Source organism: Callorhinus ursinus, unplaced genomic scaffold (genome assembly GCF_003265705.2).
Source record: "Callorhinus ursinus isolate GAN/ISIS: 27379988/994484 unplaced genomic scaffold, GSC_fseal_2.0 scaffold12, whole genome shotgun sequence".
In the NCBI taxonomy this organism is placed as follows: Eukaryota; Metazoa; Chordata; class Mammalia; order Carnivora; family Otariidae; genus Callorhinus; species Callorhinus ursinus.
Genome location: NW_027397074.1, coordinates 61,798,735 through 61,816,532, shown reverse-complemented (window position 1 = coordinate 61,816,532; position 17,798 = coordinate 61,798,735). Strand labels below are relative to the sequence as shown.

Below are 17,798 nucleotides of genomic sequence, written 5' to 3'. Positions count from 1 at the left end.
CTGGAATAAAAGCACGTCAAGTAGTGAACTTCCACGTATAAAAAAAGAAAAATAAGTTAAAGCAAGTGATAAAAGCTGAAGGCAAATATTCCTCTTAAATATATTTTTCCTTCCTTCTTTTCTCCCTCCCTTCTTCCTTTCCTCAAAATTTTATCTAGTTCTAGTAATGAGTGAGGTACTTTCATACTGATAATAGATCTAACATTTGGTTCTTTTTTTCCTCCAAAAAGATCTCACAGGTAAGGACGGTGGTGGGGGTAATAAATAATTGAACTCTCATGATCTCAGGTTTCTGTATATTTATGTTCTTTTTCTCCTATCTCCCAAATGCCTAAGGTTATTGCTTGCATTGTGCTCTATCTGATCTAACTTTTACTAGAAATAATTGTTAATTATCTTGTTTACACCTCTGCTATTCACAGTAAGGAGGCTCACACCAGTGCCTTACTCTCCTAAACCCTAAGTGAACCTCCTTTCCTCAGGCCCAATTCTTTCTGAACTATTTTTTTAAAGAGATGTAAACAATGTCATTGAGTTGCCTTTGTTGTTCCTAATATGCTCATTTAGAGCACTGTCTTTGTAAAGGGCAGGATGGTAAAATGTTAGGCTTTGCAGGACATATGGCTTCTGTTACAACTACTCAACTTTGTTGTAGTGCAAAAGCAGCCCTAGATAATCCATAAATGAACGAGGGTGACTATCATCCAATAAAAATGTCAGCGTTCATAAATAAATAAAAGCTATTCGTGGACACTGAAATCTGAATTTCATATAGTGTTATGTGTCAAGAAACATTCTTCTGATTTTTATTTTTCTAACCATTTGAACATGTAAATGCTCCTCTAAGGTCTTACACAGTATACAAACAGGAGATGGGCTGTATTTGACTGTGGGTCCTAGTTTACCAACCTCTGACTTAGAGGGAACATTCTCGGGATAATCAACTTACTTTGGAAAGGCTAACCATTGCTTTCCTGTGGAAGAGTTTGAAACCATCCAACAAAATGTTACCTCAATACTGTTAAACATATTTCATCAAACATTTTGTAATATCTTGTCTGTAGGAAATGTACATCCTAGGGACAAGAGGGTGGGGAGCTTCTGTATCCCAGCTCATCCATCTCTTCCTCTACTGCCCTCTCTGCCATTACTGGTCGCCTGGTGTCAGTGGGCATATAATAGGTGAACGGGGGGGATGAGCTGATTGCCCTGGTGTTGTCTGCTACTTACATAATTTGGGTGGGGGTGGGGGTGGGGGCGGGGGCGGGGAGGGAAGGGTGTGTGATGTGCCAAACACTGCGCTATGTGTGGGAAGGCAGAGATTAAAGGCAGCGGTGCTTGTTCTTAGTGACTTCTAGCCGGGAGAGAGGCAGCATTGGACAGAACAATGAAATGTAGTAACTCCTATGATAGAAATAGATTGTGGGATATCTTGGGAGTTGAGTATACTTGGGAAATAGTTCCTCAAGGAGGCGAGATTTGAACTGAATCTGAATTGAAGATTAAAAAGGAATTAGCCAAACAATAAAAAAGGATGTGTTGTGAGGAGGCTTTCAGGCAACTTCTTGCTGCAGAGGTACTCTTATGAGTAGGTGGGGTTAAGTCCCCGTCTATGAGGGTATTGAAATAACTTTCTCATAAATGTCTCTCATGCTCTTTGAATGACTTAAATTCCACAATTAGAGACTAATTCTGCCTAAGAATCCTTGTCTTTGCTAAAATACAACTATTCTTGAGAGTGGTAACACATTACGCCTTTGAACTCTTGAGTCTCTCTTTGGGATTGAATTTATACATCAAATTATTTTCTTGAAGGCAGATTTTAATGGGGGAGAGGTTGGCAAAGTCACATTCAAAGCAGGGAAAAGGGCTCAGAAATGAAGGCTGCAGCGCTGAAATGCAAACTTGGACTGTTTAAAGTTTTACTCAGGGCTAGGTTGTGCCTAGAAAAAGCTTTCTTCGTGAACTGACTTTTAAAAAGGGCGTTTGTTTGTCTAGCAAGAGTGAACGGAGCCAGCCATTATGCCTTAGAGACCCTGTATTGATCTTCGCAGGCAAACCACTAAATAGGACTTGACTGCTACACAATGGAGGATTAATTCTCCTTTCCACATAAGCCTACAGTGGGCATGTCAATGTGCATTTATGAAACCTCCCTCTGTGTGGAGAAGGGAGCAGAGAATCTAATAAACAAATTAACGTAGGGAAGTCAAAAGGGGAATGTGGCCAACAGGTTTTGTTTTTCTTACATTAAACTCTATTAAATGAAGTCAGAAGAAAAACAGGTTTTTATATAAGTTCCTAACTTTATTCATGGTTTTTTGACTTACTGCTTATACGTAGTATGATGCTAATTATTTCATATTTTAGAATGAATAAATTGTAATTTTGTTTTTGCCTTTGTGAGGCTTTCTTGTTGAAACATCTCAAAAGATTCTAGATTTGAAATGAGTGAATCACTTCAAATTATGAGCTCTTGCTATCCTAGAAATATGTTAATTTTGAGTGGAATTTTGCTTAGGCTTACTAAAGTAAGAAGTAGGAAAGTTCTCATAGTTGATTATTTGTCTGAATGATCTCAAACAAATGTCACATTTAAGAAAAGTAGTTTTTTTTTTTAAACTAGACTGATTAGGCATGGATACAAGTTTAACTCCCTAATTATTAATTAATGACAAAAGTCAAATGAATCTACAAGTGGTTTTTAGGAAAGATAGCAAGTGGAAAACTTAGATGGAAAGTTACATGTTGCACTTAACATAAAGTCAGAGAATATATTTTGGTTTCTGTGAAGAGCTGTCACTATATACCTACTGAAATAGGGTGCCATTAATGAAAGAGGATGTGGGACCGTGGTGATAGGTGTTAATTTTAAGCCCTATGATCTTTCTCATGAATGTGATGTGCTGTTTTAATATCTCAGCTTTCCTACTCAAAAACAAAAGTAATCTTGTACTAATTATAATTCTCGTGTACTAACATAGCAAGTAAGTGACTTCGAGGATAATTTAAATGAGTTTGTTTTAGTTGTTTTTCCACCTGTGTATATTAGAACATCCACCATTCACGTGGCAATGTCTTCTTCCGTGAGCAGGAACATCTCACTCCCAGAGAGTAATGGATTCAGGTAAGAAAAGCAGCCACCGGTTAAGGGCTATTAACTGGAAGCAAAGACATAGGTATAGAAATATTTTCTATGCTTTCATAAATTAGATATGTCATGTCCGAGTTGTTTTAAAGGAGCAAAATCACCCTTGAACAATTTCTTACCTTACCCATTATGCAACTATCATTTTTTCTTTTTTTCAAGACTAATCTTAACATTTCTAAAACAAAATAAAACAAAACAAACCTTGGGGACATCAGAGACTATCTTATTTTAAACACCCTGCCAAAGCCCTGCCATGTGCAAGCAGAGAGATGTGAGTCACCCACAGCAACTGCCTCTACCAGCCAAGATCCTTTTTAATCAGTCAAGTTTGATCAGCAATGGCAGTGCTCTATCTCTAATGCCTCAGAGGATGAATGCCAAGGAAAGCCAGAGAAATGCGTGGAGGAATATTGGGGATATTTGGTCTGCACTATCTTCAGGCTCTAAGCTCTTGATTCGTAATCATCGATCACCAGTATTCCAATAAGTCTTTAATTATCTCAAGGGCTATTTACTATTTCCAAAAAGGTTTTTTTTTTTTTTTGTAATCTAATGTATATTTAATTCACTTGAAGAGTATGTATATGGAATTCTCCTTTCTAATTAAAAATGAGGTATCTTATAAAATCAAAATTTGAAAAGAAGGACGTCTCCATTCCCAAAGGCTAGGGATGGCTACTGTAATGAGATTTTCCATTTTTATGCTCTATTTCATTATGCCGTATTACCCCCCACGGGAAGGTAAATGCCATAAATATTAAATGTGAGCAAACAGGATGACACAGATAGAACAGACAAAATGTATCTGAACATTTCTAAATTCTTGTGATACCAAATTAATATATGATTCTGGGAACAAGAGTTCAAGGATCAGAAATAACAACTGGTAAACTACATCTGTGTGATCAGTTGTATCTATGGATAGTTATTTGCAAGCACAATGTTGGCTCATCCTGTGTTGTAGTATAAACAAATCTATGAATTATAGCTGAACACTTTTTATATGTTAATTACATTGTGTTCTCTAACCAACACGTTTTTACTTACATAATCAGATAAAAACAGTAGTTTATTTTCTTTGTCAGAACTTCCTTATCATCTAAAGAAAGCTTTATCTGATCAACTTAAATGGTAAATTAAAATTCTCAATGATTGAATATGTTCATACCACTCTCAATGGAAGCATGTAGGAAGGAAATGACTTTTTTTTTTTTTACGAAGAAAACAAGTGAGTTTGTTTAGGGAAACTGAAGGACTGTTGGGCTCAGAATTACATATCAAATGTTTGATTTTCTTGTATTAATTGCATATCTATTAGCATCTGAGATTAAATAATAATTGATGTGCTCAAGAGAGCACTGTAGAGGAGGTACTATCCGCCAGATATGAGCAAAAACCTCTTTATTCTTTAGCTCCCCTGAAATAAGCTGTTGCACAGGGGAAATGTTGGTCATCAAGCCACTATTATTACTGCTATGTATGGAATTTGCTTCTGATATTCCAGAAACACTAAGCCAAACCAGAACAAGTATAGTATGTCACCACAATCCAGACCTCTGGAGTCCTTACCCTCACCTTTAAAACTGTTCAGTTCACATAGTTAATAACATGACAGCAAAACCTCCCAAAGACAAGAGGTCTGCAAGTCCCAGTTGGCACATTAGTGTGTTTCGGGAAAAAATTGATGCAACTAAATTTCAGAGTAGCAAGAGATGACAGGATCATTTGAATGAGGGTTTTACATGGAGGCACTCGTCACTATTCATGTCCATCTGATGGCACATTTGCCCAGATTTTTGACCCGCTTAAAAAAAAAAAAAAGACTACTGTTACTGATTATCAAACACTAATGTATTATGCCCCTTGTTACTGTTTGCCAGTTGATGGCATTTTATCTGAAGCAACATGATTGTGAGTGATTTCATTTTAATTTTGACAAGACATGAAGTCAGTGTACCTGCAGTCAAGTTCAGCTCTGTCTCCTCCCAGGATTGTGACATTGAGTAAATAATCTAACCTGAAACTGCTTGCTTATTTATAAAGTGTGGGGCTAAGCATATTCAGTCTTCCTACTTCCTGGTTTGTGCAGACGTTATTACTCCAGGGGGACTCCTTGCTGTTGAGATGAGTTGGTGTCTGGAGTCCCTGGAGACTCCTGAGGCGCTTCCCTTACGAAGGGCTTGAGTGTACATGATGCTGGTCATTTCTAGTCTACCTTGGCTAAAATAGTAAATACATTTATTAGACATTATGGTAAGAACCTTATATGGAAAATCATTAATAATACATTCATAACCCCACCATGAAGTAGGTACTGTTACTCCATCTATTTTGCAAATAAGAGAAAGGGGGCTTAATGGGATGAGATGCCTACAAGGACAATCACAAGAGAGGCAAGAGGAGCTACGGGGGCCTGACCTCATATTCCTCAAAGGGCTCACATGCAGTCAAAAGATTTATGAATGGAACTGTGCAGATAGATGTTGTGCATGCTTATTAATGGCAGAGCCAAAATCTGAGCCCAGGCACTCTGGGCCTTGCAGATGAAATAAAAGTCTTTCCAGAAGCAAACGAGGATCAATCCTGAATCTGTTCAGGAAATTTAGGCTTAGCTATCACTTCAGGAACCTGTAGCTGGTTTTTGAACTTCTGATTTAAGATTACTATTTCTTTCATTTCTGTCTGTTTTAAAATCAAATTAAATTTATTTTCTTAGATGGAAATACTTTCCTCTTTTCATTATGGACTTCTGTTTGCTCTCCTTATCTAATGCTTTTTTATTCATTGATATTTTTCCTAGACTATAAAGTTAAGTTAAACAAATACATTTCATAAATCCCCAATCAAAAGAAAACCATAAAACCGAAGTTTTAAAAAGTACAGAGGCTCCACAGATCCCAGTACGAATCAGACCTACCAGACGGAAAAGCTACAGCTTTCCTATCTCAGTCCTTTTAGGGCCCAGGTTGACAAAGAGGAGAGCAGGACATATCAGCTGAACCTGTTTGCATTAACTTTTAATCTTTTCAATTGAGACATCAACTGTCATTCAGAGCATAAATACTCAGTCTTCTTCATTTTCCTTGACATAATTTAGAGTCTTTGTTATGCAATAAGTTCTTTTACTGTCCATTTGTGTATTTTTTTTAAAGATTTTAAAATTTTTATTTGACAGAGAAAGACACAGCGAGAGAGAGAACACAAGCAAGGGGAGTGGGAGAGGGAGAAGCAAGCCTCCTGCGGAGCAGGGAGCCTGATGCGGGGGCTCACGGTCCCAGGACCCGTGGATCATGACCTGAGCCGAAGGCAGACGCTTAACGACTGAGCCACCCAGGTGCCCCCCCATTTGTGTATTTTGATTTGTTCATTTATTGAGTTGCCTGATTATAACCTGGTACTTAAATAGAATAAATTATGATCCTAACCATAAATACAGACTTTGGTGAACCCTCATATTAAAATGAACCAAAATAAAAAATAAACTCACTCGTACAAATCTGTACCAAATTGATTTTTTCAAAAATATTTTTTTTAAGATTTTTTATTTATGTGTCAGAGAGAGAGAGAGATCGCATGAGCATGTGTGGGGGTTGGGGGGGCAGAGACATTTAAAGTCTTTTACTTATTCCTAAAGAAATACAAAGAATTCATGTCAAATCCTCAGTGACAAGAATGGCTATCTCCTTAATGTGATCTAACTTAGGGAGCCCTACTGGGTTCCTTTTCCTGGCATGACCCTCTCCATGGCCTATTTATCTCTAGTTGTTTTCATAAGAGAACACGACTTCTTTCAGTGTGGGCATTTGGTACTCTTTTTTGAGAGAGAGAGCGAGCGAGAGCATTTGAGTGGTGAGTGGGGGGTGAGTGGAGGGGGGGAGGGGCAGAGGGAAAGGGAGAGAGAAAATCTTAAGCAGGCTCCATACCCAGCAGGGGCCTGAGGCGGGGTTCCATCTCATGACCCTGAGATCATGACCTTGAGCAGAAATCAAAAGCTGGATGCTTAACTGACTGAGCCACCCAGATGCACCCCCTTTGGTACTTTTTAAATTAAGTTTGACAAAGAACATCTTCATAGCCATCAGACATTGAACTGTTTTACGAATCCTGGTAAAGTGAAGGCAAGTCATTCAAATACAATATTGAATTCACTGCTTTGCAGAAACTAACCTTCAGTTGTACTGAGTAAATTATAAATGTTATACGGGATGTGGACTTAGAGATCTAAATGTACCTAGGCAATATAATGATGAAATCAGTGTCTGACTCTTCGATCAAATGCTAAGATCAGTATTTTCGATGAGAGAGTGAGTATGACATCTCTCAGACAATTGAGAAAACTACTTTGTCATTTTATTTAATCATTTGTAAATCATATATATGTTAGTGTATTTAAAATGCAATAAATAATCTACATTACATTTTTTGTATCATATACATATGAAAACTAAGGAAAAAGTTTAGGGCAAAAGTTTCTAATTGCAGTGTAGTTTAAGGAAATATGCTGTGTATTTATATCTTTAGACAAATAGTGGCAGAAAAGTAAACAAAAAATAGGCGAGAAACAGTATAGACAGACAAAAAAAATGTGTACTCTAGTGTATAAGACCGTAACAGAGCTAACTGACGAACGTAAATTTAAACAGTGAGACAGAGTGGGGTAAAGGAGGCAATAGCTCTACTTTGGGAGGATCATACAGATATTATCATCATTGTATCCCTGGCTTTAGTGAGCTTATTGAATGAATTGGGTAACAACGCATACTATGCCAGCCCTTGGTACAAATTCTAATGCTACCATTTACTAGCTGTGTGAGTTACTCAAACTTTCTTTCTTTCTTTTTCTTTCTTTCTTTCTTTCTTTCTCTCTTTCTTTCTTTTTTAAGATTTTTATTTATTTGACAGAGAGAGAGAGAGAGAGACAGCGAGAGAGGGAACACAAGCAGGGGGAGTGGGAGAGGGAGAAGCAGGCTTCCCGCTGAGCAGGGAGCCCGATGCAGGGCTCTATCCCAGGACGCTGGGATCATGACCTGAGCCGAAGGCAGACGCTTAACAACTGAGCCACCCAGGCGCCCCTTACTCAACCTTTATGAGACTAAATTTTCTCATCAGTTCAACAGACCAGAAAACCTGTTTGTTAATTTTCTTGATACAGTCTAAGTAATGGATCCTTAAGCCAAGATAGTCTCAAGTTGTAGTGGTAAATAAGAAAAACTTGTCTTTGTTAATAGTTGCTAGAGCATTTGTCCTCAGAACTGGAGTTCATGGCAGGAAAAACTGGAGAAAAATGCAAAATCAGTCCAGACCCAAAGAACTGGGGGGATGGTTGACCTTGTTTGTAATTGTCTCTCTCTCCAAAAAAGGGCTGAGAGTATGATGTCCTTCTGGCTAAAATATTTGCAATTGCATTATTGTATAATTTAACTTTTTTTCAATTTTAAACATGAAGCTGAGGAGAAAATATTGCTGCACTAAATTACCTGCTCCCTACTCAGATTTGAATGTTTAATAGCCCAGTCAATGGCAAAGCAATTATAAATGTCTGCAAATAAAAATAATTCCTTATTCCTGGTGTGCAAACGTATGTATCTGCCTCCTTTACTAGTTTACACAGAAGTCTGAAAAAAAGACTTGGCAGCTGTATGTCACCCTTCATTGTCCTCACAGTGTACTAAAATCAGGTATCCTTACCTTATTATAATATGATTCATTGCTGTGAATTTGGGGTTCGGCTATAGCCCCACGGGGGACAGAGGAACAACCCGTGGCGGACTGAGATGGTACACAGGGCGGCCTAATGGCTGTGTGACCTACGCTGTAGCACCACACCAGGTGCTCACCAGGGCCCCCTGCTTCGTTTAATGCTCTGCTCCTGAAGTTCTTCATGATTCTCTCTTTGTTTTTTGTTTGGCAAATGAAATCCTGTGGGATGACGGCGCATGTGTGTGAGCAGAGGAGATGCACATGGCATTTGCGTCAGCTGTTCTTTGCTGATCCATTTGCATATGGCGCGCCACATGTCTCCGGAGCACAGAATCTGGGGGACTCTCCATGCGTGAGAATTCTGCATACAAGGCGAATATTCAGATTTGCATTTAAAGCTGCTATTGCTCTCTATAAAGATAACAGTAAACTTCATGGTAATAATTTAAAGTTTTAAGTTTTCTTTACTTAGAACCACATTCAGTAGCAAATAAAAAAATATGTCAAGTGAAAGGGAGCTGTGGAAGAAAGAATAAAGCTTTTTATTTTAACACCATCAATGGCACCTTCCCCCTGCTTTTTGAACAAGGGCTTGCATTTTTATTTTGCACTGAGCCCTGACAATTATGTAGCCTGGCTGGCATGGATAGGGTAACACAGGGGTTCATTCCAAAGGTTTTGAAGGCACTGAGAGCTTGATTTGAATCATGTTCTGCCTCTTAGCCATGGCTCCACTTTTCTTAGCCTCAGTTTTCCCATCGTTTGGTTATTTAATCAACTTGCATTCACTGAACCCACTGGGTATACTCTGCCCTTACATGGTAAAGTGGAAGATAGAAAGTATACCAATAAACAAAAAATAATTGCATGATTCCATAGTATGATAAGTGCTGTGAAGAAAGTCCAGGATATTTGGGGAAAAAAAAAAAAAGCTGGGAAGGGTGTTGAGACAATGTATTTTGGGTGGTGAAATATTTAAGTTGAGACACAGAAGATGAGTAGGAGATAACTGGGAAAAGAATCGGGAAAGGGAAGAAATGAAAATACCTATCTCACAAGGAATCTGTGAAGCTTATGTGATATGAATGGAAAATGGCACAGTCCTGGCTAATAGTGAATGCGTGAGGAGATTTGGTCATTACTAGAAGGCTTATATTAGTCAGTCTCAAAGTGATTTTTCGCTTTATCCTCATCATTGGTTCATACTAGGCAACGTGTGTGTAAATATTTTTCTAGAAAGTTCATTAGCCACATAGTCACTCATTTAATGATATTTAGCTGACCTTTGAGTACATAATACAATTCCATTCTGGTAATTCTCTTTCCTTGTAGAGCTCTTTCGCAGACACATATATCAGTTTCTAATGAATTTACCTGGGAGGCCTCGGAGTTCACGGTCTGAATGGTTATGTTGTTGGACTCAGTCTTGCTTCAGTGTATTTTAGTGACAGCACAGTTCCCCTTGGGCACAAGAGCACTTCACTTAAGAAAGCTAATGAAGGTCTTTCTTTTCTTTCCCATCTTTAGTTTTCTTTTACTTGTCATTAATTTTTAACAACTGTTATGAAAATGAAAAAGAAATGTCTTTCTTCTCTTTGAGTTGTCAGTTTTGTCTCTCCCTTCCCGCCAATCATGGAATTGGTGTCTCCCATACACCTCTTTTATCTGAACACAGCCTCTGTGTTGTCTTGCCTGATGAAATCCCAGGTCTGAGGTCAAGTTAACTAGTTTCTTGCTAGAGCAGACACATGTGGCAGATGTTAGCAAATGTAAATCTACGCCTGGAAAAACTACTGTAATCAGTGAGGTTGGTTTTGCTGTAACCTTATCTACCTCATCACGAGCTTTCTTACAGCCTTCTTTCCTTGTTCACCCAGAACGCTCAAGGTGACGGAATAGACAGAATAGTGTCCTTCTACATCAGCCTGGCTAGTTTTCCCTCTGTAGCATTCTGAGTGCTTGATAATCCCTCATTTATCCTAACAAAGCATGAGCTTCAGGCTCTGAGAGGAAGTCTGCCAATGTGTTCTCAAGGTTGTGCATTTATATGTTTAATTCTCTAAAGTCAGATATTGTAACCAGTACAGATCAGTGCCGCTGACTCTTTCCCCTTCAACTTTCCCTCCTTCAGATTGCCTCTATGGTCATAGAGCATGAGAGCATCTTCGGATCTGGCTAAAGGGTTATGATGGATATACCTTTAGTTTGTTTAACGGGCTACATTTATGGGATTTGTAGCACTTCCATGAATAATTACTATTATTATTTATCTATCTGTTTATTTATATTTTAATTCCAGTAGAGTTAACATACAGTGTAATATCAGTTTCAGTGTACAATATAGTGATTCAACGCTTCCATAAATCATCCGGTGCTCATCAGGACAAGGGCACTCCTTAATCCCCATCGCCTATTTCACCCATCCCCCCACCCCATCCCCTCTGGCAACCATTGGTTTGTTCTCTGTAGTTAAGAGTCTGTTTCTTGTGGAGCACCTGGGTGGCTCAGTTTGTTAAGCATCTGCCTTCAGCTCAGGTCATGATCTCAGGGTCCTGGGATTGAGCCCCACGTCGGGCTCCCTGCTCAGCGTGGAGCCTGCTTCTCCCTCTCCCTCTGCTGCTCCCCCTGCTTGTGCTTTTACTCTCAAATAAATAAATAAATAATCTTTAAAAAAAAGTCTGTTTCTTGGTTTGTCTCTTTTTTGTTGTCGTTCTTCTGTTTTGTTTCTTAAATTCTGTGTATGAGTGAAATCATATGATATTTGTCTTTCTCTGACTGACTTATTTCATTTAGCATAATACTCTCTAGCTCCACCCATGTCGTTGCAAATGGCAAGATTTCATTCGTTTCATGGCTGAGTAATACCCCATTATCTATCTATCTATCTATCTAATCCCTCTCTCTCTCTCTCTCTCTCTCTCTCTCTCTCTCTATATATATATATATATATATATATATATATATATATGCCACCTCTTCTTTATCCACTCAGCGACTGATGGACACTTGGGCTGCTTCTATATCTTGGCTATTATAAATAATGCTGCTGTAAAAATCGGGATGCATGTATCCTTTTGAATTAGTGTTTTTGTATTTTTTGCATAAATACCCAGTAACATGATTGCTGGATCATAAGGTATTCTAGATCATAGTTCTGTTTTTAGCTTTTTGAGGAACCTCCATACTGTTTTCTGCAGTGGCTGCACCAGTTTGTATTCCCACCCACAGTGCACGAGGGTTCTTTTTTCTCTACATCCTCGCCAACACTTGTTATTTCTTGTAAATACTTACTATTCTTATAGCTGTCCTAGTGTAGGAACTATTTCCAGGAATACACCTACCACCCTCTGTGCCTGTCTCCCTGTCCCTGACACAAAGCACAAGGTTAGAATCTGTATCGATATATAAAGTGTTGGAAATTAGCTGGCACTGCAAATAGGTCGGTTTCTTCCAGATTAGTCAGAAGCTAGTCTGAGAAAAAGTCTTGCAGTCCTCATCTGTGTAAACCAGTAAGCAAAAGCTTCAGTTCTAATTAATGTCAGGTCAAAAGACAAATTCTCTCCTGTCAGGGATAGACTTGATAATGCAGGGTACACTACATCTTACACTTTTAATGGAAAATTTAAAGTAGACTTGAACTGAAATACAATTCTAGAAAGACAGAATTTTTGTCTTTTTAGGAAATCTGTAATTATATAGCAAAAAATAAGGAGGTCTGTTTTTATGGATCTCAACTATCAATTAGATAAAACCAAATTTTGATCAGCCTTGCTCTAGAAAATACTATTTACATTCTCTCTGAAGAAATATTACAAATATTATTATTACACAAAGAAGGGAGCAAGTAAGCAACCTAAAAATGTAGGAAAATGTATTATATATGTGTATTAAGCAATTAATTCATAGAAATATTTTCTGGATTTTGTGACATTTATGTTACTTCCTCAAAGTGTATAATTTATTGTACTTCCTTTTCCAATTCTAAAAATATTTACTTATCTATATATTTTGCATTTATAACTTTATCTTTTTGTCTTAAAGAGGGGCTTCAAAATTATATACCCTTCAGGATCCATACAAGCTGTATCCATCCCAGACTCCAACTCCATACATCTTATCACCAGAAAACAAATGTTAGGGTGGCAACAAGCATTTTGTGTTACCCTTTGTACTAATTCTATGCTGGAGTACTATCTCTGCTATGTACCCATTCCCAAGGGTCTTCCTACAAGCCAACGCTACGAAATGGACGGTCGACTACATGTCTCCACCCTCTGGTTGTACCCTCTGTCCCAGAGCTGACAGTGAAGTAGAAGTTAGTAAATCAGGGACCCTGTGTGGGGATAAGAGAGATGGAAGAGGGTTCTAGGGAGCTGTGGGTATTAAAGCTGGAAGGAGGGAAGAAAGAGAGAGAAATGGTACAGATGATCTGACAGAAGAAGCACATCACATGTGCAGAGAGAACTTTATTTCTGTTCAGTTCCCAGTTCCAGACCTTCTGTGTCCTGAGATCCATGGAACTATCTATAACCTTATAACACCATTGCTTCACATCTCTCATTTATTGGGATTTGAGTGGCTCTCTATTCTTGGCATCCAAAAATGTCCTCAAAAGTCATCCTTCCCAGTAAATTTGCATTTTACTGGTGGATTCTGGAAAATAATAGCTATGATTAATTGAATGCCAGCCAAATCATTGAATACCTACACCATCTCTAATCTTCACAACACTCACAGCAGGCAGCTAGCATCAGCATTTTGCAAGTGAGAAAACAGCCTCAGTGAAGGGGGGTGACTTGCTAAAGGTCATGGAACTGAAAAGTCAACCCGGATAGGCACTCAGCTTTGGCTGATTCCAAACTGTGCCTCGTTTCTGTTATACTATACTGCCTGCCAATATCTAAAGCCAAAGGAATTCATTTCTGCTGACGGACTTTTATACATGATTTTGAATACATGGCTGCTGGATGTTAGAAGCCGTACAGATAATCTAATCTAACCCCTCATTTTTACATTAAGGTCACTTATAAGCGATGTTGCTCAAGGTTCCAGAATAAGTGTCCAAGCGGAACAAAGAACAGAAGTCTTGTGGTTTCCTTCTGTTAAAATTGACCTATTCTGCGAATGTATGAGAATCCCAGACGTAGTCTACTACTGTTTCTGTTTGAATAAAACTCTTTTTGTGTCTGGTAAATTCACATCTAATAATTCACATTTTTTATTTCAAAAGAGAACACTAATAGGCCATATTAAAGGAACTGAAATACTAATTCCTTTAAAAAGGGTTAAAATTTAATTCCACATGTTTATTCATATTAAAGGCTTTACTCTATATGTTATCTGGTTTATTTAAAAACTAGGAAAAATGACAATAATACTTGCTATCAATAGCACCTGCTGTATCAATACTCCATAATGTAATATTCTCTCCCTCTCTCTCTAGAATACATATATATATATGTATATAGACAATGAAACTTAGATAAATTAACTAACTTATACAAGGCCACCCAAATGGCAAGAGGCAAAATAGGATTTAACCCAGCTCTTGGTTGATGACAAATAGCAAATATTTTACCAATTTTGTTAAAGTTTAACATATATAAGATAAAAATGTGGGCATTTAGACATGGTTTATATTATGCCCCTGTTACTTTGTGTTTCTTTTCTTACTATCTGTGAAATGATTATGGCTTGCCATTGAAATCAACGATCTGGTCAATAGCTTTTAAATATTCCTTCAACAGAAACCTTGGTACATAAATATTCAGGGCTGTGAGTTTTCTCATTGAGCAGAAATAGCCTTTGAAAAAAAAGATATGCTATAAGAAAAACAACTCACCTGACCAGAGCTTTAAGATTTAAGAATCACTTCTGTATTTTAAACTGAAGTTCAAGGATTTAGAAGATTTCCTTAAGCCCCTAGAAAAAAATATCTTGGGAATTCTACCATCCTGCATAATGTATCACCCAAAAATAAATCAGAATTTATTATGAAATTCTGATATTTTAGAAATGTCTTTCTCTAAAATTTGCTTCTTGGCTATGTTATGGTTGATTACACTGATACTGATTTTTGTTTTTTTTGAATAAACAGAGGTTATGAAAGGTAATATTCTTTATCTAGACATTTTCACTCAGGATTCTATTAGAAGGAAAGTAGATAGGACTGGATAGTATTTGGCCAATAGCCATTATTATGTGAGATGAAATGAATCTAAAAGCTCAGTAAGTGCTAGCTATTGTTATTTTTATTATTGTCTATAGAAAGATGCCAGGGAAACCATCAGAGACGTAGATGACTTCCTAGAATGAATATAGCATTTTGTCAAATGTTTCATGAGACGTCCGAGGGTGCTAGGCTAGTGGTGAAATAAAGGGCTTTATGTAGCTACAAGATGGAATCTGGTTTGCACCTGGCTTTGTGCCAGCCATGGCAGAGCCCTTGTCGATCACTGTGGAAGTCTGATCTGACCCGCTGATGTGACATTGCTGACACCACAGTGTGGCCAGTGCCACCTGCCATGGACCAGCATTTTCCTCCAGAAAGTGCCACACACCACCAATAAATAGCCAGTTCCTCACTCTGGGATGCACTTTCTTTTATCCTCTTCTTGAACTTAGGGCCCCCATTTAGGTTCTAGTGTGACAACTGTTCTTCTGAATGTTACAGCAGATGAGTGGGCTCATGTCATTTTCCACATGAGGTTATCTAAAAGGAGATATTGGCAGCCAAACACTCTGTCAACATAGCCACATTGCCCCCGATTATTTTAACTATCAAGGGTGACAAAAAAATCAGTTCAATATCCAGGTAATTATTCTCTACTAGGATTCACAAGCTTGGAAAAGCAATCTGCCAAGATCTTGAATATCACCATCTGGAGGGTGATGGCTAAGTGCTGACTCCTGTCATGAGAAGTAAGAATGGAAGAGCACTGACCTTGGATAATTCCTGAAGGAAGCTGCTAATGAAAGATAGGAGCAGCTAAGATTTTGCTGTTAATTTAATAGGCAGTTGGTGCAGCGATGGTTTTATCCAGCTGGTGCCAATGAAAATTGGCATGAGTGAAATTTTGACTCATGTTCAGGTACTTTCTGTCTTTTGACAGCCGCCATTTAAGAGTTTCTCAATAATGCCAATTTAGCCTCCATAGCACTGGGCAAATTAGGACATCTAGAGTATATATTCCACATCTGAGGCTAAGTTTTCTATTTTTTCATGGACATATTGGAATTGTGTAAACAGAGCTAAGACAACAAACAATCACAAAGTGAACTAATGTAACTTCCTAGGCAACTGATTTAGGAAGATGAACAGGAACACACTTTTATTTATTTATTTATTTATTTATTTATTTATTTATTTATTTTAAAGATGTTATTTATTTATTTATGAGAGAGAGAGAGAGCAGTGGGGAGGAGCAGAGGGAGAGGGAGAATACACTCCCAACTGAGCAGGGTGCCCAACATGGGGCTCGATCCCAGAAGCCAAAGGCAGACGCTTAATGGTCTGAGCTGCTACCCCGGAGCCCCATGAACACTCCTTTAGAACATGACCAATAAGCCATCCTAATTTCCATCCTAAATTCACCTAGTGCCTATTTCATTTTTTTTCATTCCCTACCAGGCAGAAAGGGAGTTTGGGAAACTTTAAATCTTCAGGGTGAATGGAACCACGTGGTAGAAATTGCTACCATGTCTCAGAAATAGCTATATAGCCAATACAGTTAATATATATTTTCCTTAGGACAGAACTAGAACCCTAATTTTTGGCTATACATTGTAGCCATCCATCTAGGTATTAATTCAGCTAGGTATTACCATGTAATACCAGAGTCTAGTCATGTGACTAGACTCTGGCCAGTGAAATAGATACAGAAAAGTTGGAAAGAACTTTGGGAACTTTCCTTAAAAAGTAAAGGGAACATCTTGATATTTCCCCTTTCTACCACCTATGCCTGGGACATAAATGTAGTAGGTGGAAGGAATTCTATCAGCCCTCTTTTAGTCATGAGGATAAGGGCCACATTCTAAGGATGGCAAAGCAGAGATCTGGGAGGAGTGTGGGTCCCTCAAGACTTTATGAAATCTCTGTATCAGCCTTATACTTCCTACTTTTATTCTTCTTTTATGTAAGGATCAAATAGACTTCTATCTTGTTTAAATTATATGATAAAACTAATCATAAGACAGATCATAATGGACTTTATGGAAGTTTTTTTTAACATCATATTTATTAGCTCTTGTCTTCTCTTTCATGATTTGGCAGAAACCTGTGTACTTTTGCATTCAATAAATATTTAATGAGCACATGACTTTTAACCATCCTAGGGCAGTTTTGTTCTACATCTACATAACTGAGAAAATTTATTTAAAAATTTGTTGACTTCAGGGGTGCCTGGGTTAAGCAACCAACTCTTGATTTTGGCTCAGATCATGATCTCAGGGCCATGAGATCGAGTCCTGAGTTTGGCTCCACGCTCAGCACAGAGTCGGCTTGTCTCTCTCCCTCCCCCTCTGGCCTTCCCCCTTGTTTCACCCTCTCTCTGTCTTTCTCAAATAAATAAATAAAATCCTTAAAAAATTTGATGGTGAGGGTGCCTGGGTGGCTCAGTTGCTTAAGCGACTGCCTTCGGCTCAGGTCATGATCCCGGAGTCCCAGGTTCGAGTCCCACATCGGGCTCCCTGCTCAGTAAGGGAGCCTGCTTCTCCCTCTGACCCTCCCCCCTCTCATGTACTCTCTCTCTCTCATTCTCTCTCTCTCAAATAAATAAATAAATCTTTAAAAAAAATTTGATGGTGATGGTTTCATTAAGGACTTTGCCAAACTGATTAAAATTGTTGTCTTAACTTTTAAATCATAAATTTTTCTATTTCAAGTGCTCAAAAGTTTGTGTGTTAAGAGGGGTCATAATGTGTTAATAATGATTTCTGTCATGGTTGT

At 38.1% G+C, this 17,798-nt stretch overlaps 1 protein-coding gene across 1 annotated transcript in view; it reads right to left on the bottom strand.

Moving 5' to 3' along the window:
• Window positions 1-17,798, bottom strand: part of KCND2 (potassium voltage-gated channel subfamily D member 2) — a 489,380-nt gene that overhangs the window by 32,598 nt on the left and 438,984 nt on the right. The gene's annotated exons all lie outside the window — the stretch shown is intronic.